At 49.5% G+C, this 9,806-nt stretch overlaps 1 long non-coding RNA gene and 1 other non-coding gene across 2 annotated transcripts; one reads left to right on the top strand and one right to left on the bottom strand.

Annotated features, from left to right (window-relative positions):
* Positions 1-393: 393 nt before the first annotated feature.
* Positions 394-500, bottom strand: LOC123862547 (U6 spliceosomal RNA). The gene has a single exon (XR_006795251.1). It is a non-coding gene; the product is annotated as a U6 spliceosomal RNA (small nuclear RNA).
* Positions 501-738: 238 nt separating this feature from the next.
* Positions 739-4,453, top strand: LOC135361557 (uncharacterized). The gene is made up of 2 exons (XR_010404976.1): positions 739-1,382; positions 2,694-4,453. It is a non-coding gene; the product is annotated as an uncharacterized LOC135361557 (long non-coding RNA).
* Positions 4,454-9,806: the final 5,353 nt, after the last annotated feature.

Raw genomic sequence — 9,806 nt, 5'->3', positions numbered from 1 at the left:
GTAGATGCTTAAGAAGGAGTGGGCATTATTATGTTTTTAAGATTCAGAGGCAGCATGAGGAGTCTTGCTTGTTACGTGTCCTGTTACAGTCCCCTCGGGTCTATTTGAGCACTAGGGTCCTGTTATGTTTTGGACCTGAAGCGGGTTAACTTTGGCAAATCCGTTTCCTTAAGTGTAAGGTTCCGTAGGACTCAGGATAGTGCAGGGGGAAGCAGGGGCAACACCGGGAAAGATCAAAGCCTGGGGTCAGGCGTAAAAAGCAGGGCAAAGGGAGAATCTAAGCCCCACCTCCTCTCATTCTATCTCCTGGGACTACAGCTTCCTTTGTGTGAAAGGAAAGATAAAACCTGTAGGTTCAAAGTGTTTGCACCCAGGGGTAGGTAAACTCTGGTGCAAAATATGGAACGCTTCACGAATTTGCGTGTCATCCTTGCGCAGGGGCCATGCTAATCTTCTCTGTATCGTTCCAATTTTAGTATATGTGCTGCCGAAGCGAGCACGATTCCCGAGCTTTCTCAGATAGTATATAAAGCTAGGAACCGCGATACTTTTACAGTTATGGTGACTATGCTGCGCGCTGTTCAAAACCCCAAATATTCAAGGCATTATGACTGTTTGTATCTCGTACATACAGTAATGGTATCTTTGTGATTACGGCCAAATTAAGTCTAATTGTGTCCCTAACCTCCCAACGTTGTGTATGCAAATGAAGGGACCATGGGAAATTGGCCCTCGGGCCGCCCGACCTCTGCGCGCCCCCGGAGGGCGCCGGGAGCACGTTCGGTCACGTGGTGCGCGCGGCTCGCGCGCCTGTTCCGCGCCGGCCGGATTGGGCCCCCAGGGGTCGCGCGCCGGGCTCCTCCGCGAACGCGGTGGCGCAGTGGCCCCTGACACAACGGGGGCGGAGCCAGGGCCTTTGGCTGGGGGCGAGGGGGGAGGGGAGGGACCATGATGAACTTCGGGGTCCGGGGCCCCGAAGCGGCTGCGAGCGGCCGGTCGGGTCGTCCCCGCTCCGGGACCCGTGACCCCGGCGAGAGTTGGAACCACGGACCGTGAACCGGAAGGGGCTGGGCAGGGTGGCCGAGGGCTGCAGCGCGGCGGGGTGGGCCACGGTGCGCCGCTGCTTCCCCTGGGGTGCTCGGGACCCGCGCCCCGTGCTTGGAGCCAAGGGCGGGGGGTATGCTTTGGGGCCCAGGCTCTCCATAGTGTGACTCGGGGTGTGGCATCCTGGGAAAGGTCACCGTGCTTTGGTCCAGCACTGGGCCGGGCCCTTAACCCGACCCGTGTCCTTCCCCTCGATTTGCAGGTTAGAAAACAAGCTCTGGTTGGTTAATCAAGGCCAAAATTGTCCTGCCAGTTGCGAAAGAAGTTGAGCTCTGGAGGCAAGTCTGGTTGCAAAACCCGATCATTTCCTCTTCCCAGGGGAACTCGAGCGAGGAAATATTTGGGACCAGGAGTGGCACCTCCCCTTTCTCTTACCTAGACAATGCTCCCAAGGCCTTATCAGCTCAGACTTTCCTTCCTGCCTTCATTCCTTCACCAAATACCAAGCCCCTATGACGTCAGCGCCGGGGCTGCGGGGCCAACAAGCAGGGCGCTTGGGTTCCAGCAAAGGGAGCCAGGCCAACGTGTCAGAGCATTCTCAGTTCAGTGCTGAGACGGACTGGAAGGGAAGAACCTGGGGGATAGATAGTGACTGGGGCATGAAGGTGGGCAGGAGGGGAGGGGACATTTGAGCTGTCACTTGATATGGATGCAGTCCTGAGAGGACAGGACAGGCAGTACCAGGCAGAGGAAGACCTCGGAGCCACCTGAGTCAGTTTCACGCATCTGGGCAAGTCCTTCAGGCAGGAGAGGCCACTGTGGAGGTAGTTGGTGCCCCGAGGGCCTGCTCTGGCTCAGCTGTGAGCCTGATTCAAGCCACAGCTAGGGAGCACCTGGCCTGACCCTTGGGGACTTTGGAGCCCCTCCCCCACCTGTTTTCAGTGAAATGGAAATCAGGTGCAGGCTGCCCAACTTCTCATCTGACCTCTCTCTAAATAAGCAGTAAGCAAACACAAACCTCAGAATGCTAATATGGCCTTTATTGAGTGAAAAGAGCTAATTTGGGCAATGATGTTTCCCTCAGATTTACAAAAGGGAATTGCAAATAACCAAAAAGCGTATTAGCGTTGATGGGAGATGATGCTAATCTTCAATTAGCATCCACGTTTTTATTCATTTATTTAGAAGAAGAGCCTTTTCGGCGCAGTCCATGCGCACACGTGTCACAGTGACAGGTACATCTCGTGGGTTCATAACTGCCTTATTGCAAAAACCAGCAGGAGATGGACCAAGTTGTTCACCATTTCTGGCTACACGGGCATGTGTTATTTTGAGCCAGAGGTGGGGTTTTTTTGGTCTGTTTTTCTTATTGAGCACAGAGGAGGGACATCTGAGTTCTTGCTTCCATTCCTTCCTGCATCTGTTTTTGTGACCTTGCCCAACTCCCTGGACCTCTCTGGTCCTGTTTTAGCTTCTGCAAAGTGACGAAACTGTCCTAGAGATGATCTTTGCTATCTCTCTCAGCTTTGATATGCTGTGATTTCTTTCCTTTTTTTTTTTTTTTTTTTGGTAACTGGGTAACTGAAGGACTTTTTTGGACTATAATTAGAAAGATGGAAACATTCCACCCTTTTTGTTTTCTATTTTAGAAGGGTGGAGAATTCTGCTCATCCTTGGGTCATGGAAGACCCCGAGAACAGCCGACAGGGGCTGCCGCAGACCGAGGGTCTGGGACCGGCGGAACCCTGCAGCACTCATCCCTGAATCCTGAAGGCCCAGTGTGGAGGAAGCGTGAGGGTGGGGATGAGAGGGGCAGAGATGGATTGGATGTGACATGAAGCTGGAGGACAGATGGATGGAGGGACTTAGTGCGGAGAGAAGCAAGGGGATCCTGCCCCCAGAGACCCCAAGGGGATGGACACTAAAAGGCAACAAGTACATGTCTGCATGGGTTGGTGGTCTCAGAGCTTCAGGGGAAGCCAGTTCCTGCTAGTTCTCAGAGCTGTTGTCTTCCCTCTACTCCGAGACCTGAGGTGGCCTGAGTCCCGACAGTCTTCCCTGAATGTCCTACGCTGCAGGACCTCAAGAGATGCAGAGTGGTTCCCCCAAACCTGTCAGGTGGAGCTTCACACCACTCCGAGTGGGAGAGATCAGAGCCAACTTTAAACTTTGATCAATGAAGAAATGGGCTGTTTCATATTGAAAACATATTGGTGAAGACATGAGATCTTAGGATTCTCTAACATTATTATAGTATTTCCCCTGAAGTCTGGGAGCATTGAGTGTTTCCATATGTCATTCATTTGAAGTAAGAAGAGCCAGGGATTCGCATCAACCCCACCAGAGGGAGGAAGAAGCAGGGATGTGGAGAAGAAGCCGTGGCCTCCTCTGTGCTGGGGACCCTGGGGACAAATGGGCGTTGGTGGTATCCAGGTGTTACCCAGAATTGTAGGGCAGGGAAGTGCTGAGTTCACAGGCCTGGCCCAGAAGCTTCTAAGGCCCCAGACACAGAATGGGGCTGCAGGGCGTCTGAGTGTGGAGAAGGATCCACCCCTCAGGCCCTAGAAATCCCTTTGAGCAATGCCTGCTCTGACTGAAACCTTGTTCTTGGAAGATCTCTTTTGAAGTATGCTCTCCCACCTAAACACTCCAGTGTAAATGAGTTTTTTCATATTTCCTTCTTTGCCTCCCAATAAAGAAAGCCAGGGCTGGGGTGGGGGTGGGGGACAGGTATAAGAAGATCTGTGTTTGCTGACAGCTCAGAGGGTGGCCTCAGGGAAAAGGCAGGGTCAGCTGTGGCCAGAGGGAGTTTCTCCTTCCAAGCCTCCTAATCCCTGTGTGCTGGGAGCCCTTGCTCTTCTGGCTTGGCCCCTGCTGTGGTCAGAGCAGCTCTAATCCATCCCAGATGCCTGACCTCAGTGCTGCCCTGGAATCCTGCCCCTTCCCAGCTTGCATTTGGAGGGAGTGGGGGGACCACAGCCCAGGCCACACTTTTCACTCTCCCCCAGATCTCTTTTTTGGCGCCTGGAGCTTTGTAAATATCTGGCTATTTCCCCACCTGTAGGATGGTGACTCTGCTGTGAGCCTAGCAGGGCTGTTTGAACAGCAACGGCAGGGCTGATGTGAAATGGCCTGAGCACCTTAGAGGAGTAGCTTCATGGGCAGTGTTTGGAATAGGCCCTGGGTATGTGGGAAGTTCATGGTCGGTATGCAAATACTCAGTGTAGGTTCGCTTGGGTGGCGTAGTCAGTTAAGCATCTGACTCTTGGTTCCAGCTGAGGTCGTGGTCTCGGGTCGTGGGGTGGATATCTGCACTCAGCATGGAGTCTGCTTGAGATTCTCTGTCCCTCTCCCTCTGCCCCTCCTGCTTGTGTTCTCTCTTTCTAAAATAAAGAAATCTTTATTTTTTTTTTAAGATTTTATTTATTTATTTGACAGAGAGAGACACAGTGAGAGAAGGAACACAAGCAGGGGGAGTGGGAGAGGGAGTGCAGGCTTCCCGTGGAGCAAGGAGCCCGATGCGGGGCTCGATTCCAGAACCTGGAATCATGACCTGAGCCAAAGGCAGACGCTTAATGACTGAGCCACCCAGGTGCCCCAATAAAGAAATCTTAAAAAAAAAAAAAAATATCCAGTGTATAACCACTTCCTTACTCTTCTTTGGTCTTCTTTCCTTAATTTTGTAACTGTCTGGATAAATCAAACCTTTTAAAAAGTGAAAATAGCTTCTCTTTTTAAAGCTACTGCAGGGACTGTTTCTTTGCTACAGTAACATTTTTGTCGTAGTGCTCCTTTTCTTCGCTTTCTCCCCCACCCCTCCTTTTCTCAGCTGTGATGAGGACTGTCTTCACTCAGAGGGCGTCAGTGCTTTGGGTCTGATAGTAGCAGGCCCTGGTTGCAGCTGTGTCTCTGGGAGGGGAAACAGAATGTTGACTCACTCACTCCTGTTCACTCAGCTTAGCGTGAACCCTTGCCCTTTCTTCTGATGTTCTCTTTCCTTCTCATGTCGCAGAGATAAGCACAAGGGAGCGTTGCTCCTCTTTTGCTGATGGGGAAAACCTAGGCCTGGAGAGGAAAGTGTCACAGCGAGTCAGTGACACTGGAATTTGCTCCCAAATCTCTCTGGCTCCAAGGGCTAACTTAGCACCCAGATGGAATAAAGGAGTCCCATTGGAGGCTCTGGGAGGCTCTCTCTCTCTCTGCCTTAACTCCTGCCTTTGAAGCATCCTTATGCTGAGCTGTGGCTGTCTGAAGGGTTCATTGTGATTAGTTCAAGACCCTCTTCTCTGGCATTCCCAGGGTAGCCTAAGATCACAGGGTGCTTAGGTTGAGGGTGTGGAAGGGACACTAGGAAAGAGGGTGCAAGGAGAATCTCCAAGTCCAAGTATGAAGGCTGCCAACTTCCTGGTTCTGTCAGTTTCTCCATGTGGGGTTGCAGATGGGAGGAGAAGTCACAAGTCCTCCGGATGCTGGCTGCCCTCCCTTGAGTCCAGACCCCACCCGGCCCCCCACCCCCCTGCCCCAGCCCAAGTCATACTGACAGCACAGGGAGGTGTACCTTCTCTGAGCCAAGAAGGGCCATATTGACGAGGGCCAGCAGTGAGCCTCGGTTTCCTCCTCTCAAGATGGAAGTAAGGAGGGCGCCTGGGTGGCTCAGTCATTAAGCGTCTGCCTTTGGCTCAGGTCATGATCCTGGAGTCCCGGGATCGAGTCCCACATCGGGCTCCCTGCTCAGCAGGGGGTCTGCTCCTCCCTCTAACCCTCTTCCCTCTCGTGCTCTCTGTCTCTCATTCTCTCTCTCTCAAATAAATAAAATCTTAAAAAAAAAAAAAAGATGGAAGTAAGGATTTCCCTACTTGCTTTATAGGGTCTTGAGGCCCAACGGGAAATCCCACTGTAAAGTGCTAGATGGCGAAAGGTATGACTGCTGTCTCGCCAGACACCCATCCCAGCCTCAGGTAGTTAAATGCTTCCCTTACCTGGTGAGCGAGGCATCTGTGCATCGGGAACAGACCTACAAAGTATGAGCGCCAAGATGAACCATCACATTGTATTAATATTTTCACACCACTTAACTCTCATTAAAATGTGCTTTGCTGAATTTAATATGTGATTTCAAATGACACAACATATTAAGTGCTTAATATACTAGAAATTATGAAACTATTATAGTCGGTGCCATATGAAATAATTAGACTGAATTAAACTTCAGCAGCCAAGTGAAGGAAAGACTTCAACTTAGAATGTCTTAAAGGAGCTTAAGCCACCACTGTAATCCCCCAAATAAACGTCCAGAAATTAGGATCTTTAAATAAAAACTGAAACTGAGTCTGTACTTACACCCAGCTCTTCCGGGCTTCACTGCTGCCGAATGTTGCTGCCTTTGGGGAGGTGGGGGGCCCCCAGCACCCACCCCAGGCCAGGGCCTCGGGGTCAGGGCGTCGGTGGCCTCTCCCCCGGGAGCCTGGCTGGAGGGTGACTCAAGTGACTGGAGTAAGGAGTAAGGTCTTCTGCCTAAGGGACAGATCAGTCTTCTTTGCCCCAAATTAGCCTATTGTCAAAAATTAAAACACGGGGTGTCTGGGTGGCTCAGATGGTTAAGTGTCTGCCTTGGGCTCAGGTCATGATCCCAGAGTCCTGGGATCGAGCCCCGTATCGGGCTCCCTGCTCGGCAGGAAGCCTCCTTCTCCCTCTCCCACTCCCCCTGCTTGTGTTCCCTCCCTTGCTGTCTCTCTCTCTGTGTCAAATAAATAAATAAATAAATAAATAAATAAATAAATAAATAAATAAAATCTTTAAAAAAAAATTAAACCACACCCACCTTCTTTACCATTTACTGAGCGCTTCGTTTCTGGTGGGCATTTTTATATCCATTTCTCTCATTTTGTCCTCAAAATGGCCTATAATACAGGCGTGTTATAGGCCGCCATGTTCAGATGAGGAAACGGGCTCAGAAAGATCAAGTGAATCATCCAAGGCCTTACAATCAGAATCCATAGTGTTCGCCCTTACATCACACATGGCTGCCTCATTAGTGTGTGTGTATGGGTGTGCATACGCATGTGTACACCACTTCCTATTTTTTTTAAGATTGTATTTATTTATTTGAGGTAGAGAGAGAGCAATCAAGAGCGCAGCAGCAGGGGAGCAGAGGGAGAGGCAGAAGCAGGCTCCCCGCCGAGCAGGGATCCCGATGCGGGGCTCGATCCCAGGACCCCGGGATCATGACCTGAGCAGAAGGCAGACGCTTAACCAGCTAAGCCACCCAGGCGCCCCAAGACAACTTCTTTTAAAGAGTAAGGAATACTTTTTATCATAGGGAATACTAACTTCTTGGCTATTTGAGATGCCATGTCTCAATTACTCATATCAGTGTGAAAATACTGACCCAATGGGCTGTTTGAAAAATATAAATTTGAGTGGAGAGACTTAAAGATACTATCATTTACTTACCAGCAAAAATAATTTTAAGCAGGAAAATTTAGCTCAAGCAAAAAAAAAATGTGCTTTTCCTAAGTATCAGACTTAGGTTCTGCCTCATATAATAGAAAACCAAATCACTATTTTTTTTTAAAGATTTTATTTATTTATTTGACAGAGAGAGACACAGAGAGAGAGGGAACACAAGCAGGGGGAGTGGGAGAGGGAGAAGCAGGCTCCCCTCAGAGCAGGGAGCCCGATGCGGGACTCGATCCCAGGACCCTGGGATCATGACCTGAGCTGAAGGCAGTCGCTTAACCAACTGAACCACCCAGGCGCCCAGAAAACCAAATCACTATTGCTTTAAGGTGACAGAGGTTAATTTCTCTGTCGCATGAGACAAGATGTCTTTCAAGGTCTGCTTGGATGGCTCCAGAGCTGGCTCTTTTACCATTTAGGGCAACAACTCATGGTCCAAAATGGCTGCTGGAGCTCCAAGTTCCAGGCATCAGGAAAGAGAAAGGCAGGAAAAGCAAAGGATGCATATTACTGCCCTAAATAAGATTTGTAACTAAGAAAGAAGAGAATGATAATGAACGGGCAGTGAGTGGTCCTTGGCATACCTCTCGGCACTCAGGTAGCAGTCAGTAATTGTTACTCTACTTCCTTTCCTGCAAAGCATCAAGAAGAGGGAAAGGAAGTAACATTTTCTAAGAGCATGCAGGATTCCAGGGACCATGTTGGACATCTGCACATCATCTCATTCAATTATCATAACCTTGTGTGCACAGCAGAGCAACAGATCAAGTAGGAAGAGAACCTGCAATTGGGGGTGAAGCTCTGTCCACAGGTGGAGGGGGGAAGTTGGAGGAGAGAGTGGGAATGTTTGCATGAAGAGCCCAGAGACTTCTGAGAAGGAAGGGATGAAGTTCCCAGCCTTGCTCTCCTAGAGTCAAGTTATTACAAATTTGTGGGGTGACTCAGATAGGACGAACCAAAGTCCAGTGGCAAGAAAGTGGTAACTGTGCCTTTAAAATAAAATTGCCATGAGCGTCGTAGAAAGTGAAGAGATTAAGAGATTAAAAAGATAAGTTAAAACCAGTAAAACTTGGATGGGCATTTCACAAAATGGGAGCTTCAGATGCCCCATGCAGAAGCATACGCAATCCCCCTAGTCATCAGGGAAATGCAAAATAGACCACCGCCCAGTTAACGCAGACAAGTCTGAGGATACCAAGTGTGGCTGAGGAAGTAGAGCGATGAAGATGGGAGAGTCTGGGGCTGGATCGAGGAGAAACTGGTGCAACCACTTTGGAAAACTGTTTGCATAGCTTCTAAAGCTGAAGACAAACTTTCCTCCATGACTCCATTGTTCCATTGCTAGCTGTAAAGCCTGCAGAAACTCTTGTACATGCGCACCAAGTTACAGGCAAAAGAATGTTCAAAGCAGCATTATCTGTAATGGCCCCAGTCAAGTGCCAATCCTCGGGAGATTGGATCAGTATTTCATGCTGTCCTCATGCTTTGCAGGACTGAAAATCATGCTTATGAAAATGAGTGAACTATGTTACATTCCGGGTCATGGGCTGAAATGTATCCCTCCCCAATTCTTATGTACAAGTCCTAACCCCCATACTTCAGAGTGTGGCCATATTTGGAGACGGGGTCTTCACATAGGTGAAGTCATATGGGTGGGCCCTAAGCCAATATGAAGATGTCCTTATACAAAGAGGAAATTCAGACAGTGACAAGTCCACCCCTGGATGTGAAGAGAGTGTGAAGACTCAGGAAGAAGGCAGCCACCTACAAGCTGAGGAAAGAGCCCTGGAAGAGATCCTTGTGTCACGACCTTCGGAAGGAGGCCACCCTCCTAATGCTTGACCTTGGACTTCTAACCTCCCGATCTGTGAAAAGCTATGTTCCTGTTGTTTCTGTCACGTGTCTGTGGTACTTGGTTACAGCAGTCCCTGCAGACCAGCACCCTCAGTGACAGGGAGGAACCTGTAAACTTGATGCTGAGGGAGAGAAGCAAGGCACAAAAGACATGTATAGAATCATACCATTTATATAAAGTTCAAAGTTGTGATGACAAAACTATATTGTTTAGGGATACACAGGTAGATGGTGAAATGGTAAGAAAAGCAAGGAAGGGATTGCTATAAAGGACAGGGAAGTGGGAAGGGACACACCAGGGCTTCTGGGGTGACAGCAACATCCCATTTCTTCGCTTGGGTGCTGGCCACTCAGGCGTTCTCCCTCTAATTATTCATCCACCTGACCCTTTATGTTTAGGTACCATTCAGTGTATATTGACAAAAAAACTCTAAAAACAAGAAGGAGAA

The sequence above is a fragment of the Mirounga angustirostris genome, unplaced genomic scaffold, assembly GCF_029215605.1.
Source record: "Mirounga angustirostris isolate CCGP_5_RB_7025 unplaced genomic scaffold, mMirAng1.0.hap1 SCAF_9, whole genome shotgun sequence".
Classification (NCBI taxonomy): Eukaryota; Metazoa; Chordata; class Mammalia; order Carnivora; family Phocidae; genus Mirounga; species Mirounga angustirostris.
This window is presented reverse-complemented; position numbering and strand designations above follow the sequence as displayed.